This window comes from Sinocyclocheilus grahami, unplaced genomic scaffold (assembly GCF_001515645.1).
Source record: "Sinocyclocheilus grahami isolate Dianchi unplaced genomic scaffold, SAMN03320097.WGS_v1.1 scaffold1505.1, whole genome shotgun sequence".
Taxonomy (NCBI): Eukaryota; Metazoa; Chordata; class Actinopteri; order Cypriniformes; family Cyprinidae; genus Sinocyclocheilus; species Sinocyclocheilus grahami.
In genome coordinates this window covers 208,468-209,108 of record NW_015506684.1, presented here as the reverse complement: position 1 = coordinate 209,108, position 641 = coordinate 208,468, and the positions used below count along the sequence as shown (strand labels likewise).

The 641-nt window shown below is 51.2% G+C and overlaps 1 protein-coding gene across 1 annotated transcript in view; it reads left to right on the top strand.

The window, feature by feature from the left end:
* The window catches only part of mtr (5-methyltetrahydrofolate-homocysteine methyltransferase), a 16,938-nt gene that overhangs the window by 10,652 nt on the left and 5,645 nt on the right, over positions 1 to 641 (top strand). The window lies entirely within an intron of this gene.

Here is a 641-nt window from a genome sequence, read left to right as displayed (position 1 = left end):
TGTGTTGGTGTCTGTGAGTGTGTGTGTGTGTCTGAGAGTGTGTGTGTGTGTCTGAGAGTGAGAGAGAGTGTGTCTGAGAGTGAGAGAGAGTGTGTCTGAGAGTGAGAGAGAGTGTGTCTGAGAGTGAGAGAGAGTGTGTCTGAGAGTGAGAGAGAGTGTGTCTGAGAGTGAGAGAGAGTGTGTCTGAGAGTGAGAGAGAGTGTGTCTGAGAGTGTGTCTGAGAGTGTGTCTGCGAGTGAGAGAGAGTGTGTCTGCGAGTGAGAGAGAGTGTGTCTGCGAGTGAGAGAGAGTGTGTCAGAGTGTGTGTGTGTGTGTGTGAGAGTGAGAGAGTGTCTGAGAGAGTGTCTGAGAGAGTGTCTGAGAGCGTGTGTGTGTGTGTGAGTGAGAGTGTGTGTGTGTGTGTGTCTGAGAGTGAGAGAGAGTGTGTCTGAGAGTGAGAGAGAGTGTGTCTGAGAGTGTGTCTGAGAGTGTGTCTGCGAGTGAGAGAGAGTGTGTCTGCGAGTGAGAGAGAGTGTGTCTGCGAGTGAGAGAGAGTGTGTCAGAGTGTGTGTGTGTGTGTGTGAGAGTGAGAGAGTGTCTGAGAGAGTGTCTGAGAGAGTGTCTGAGAGCGTGTGTGTGTGTGTGAGTGAGAGTGTGTGTGT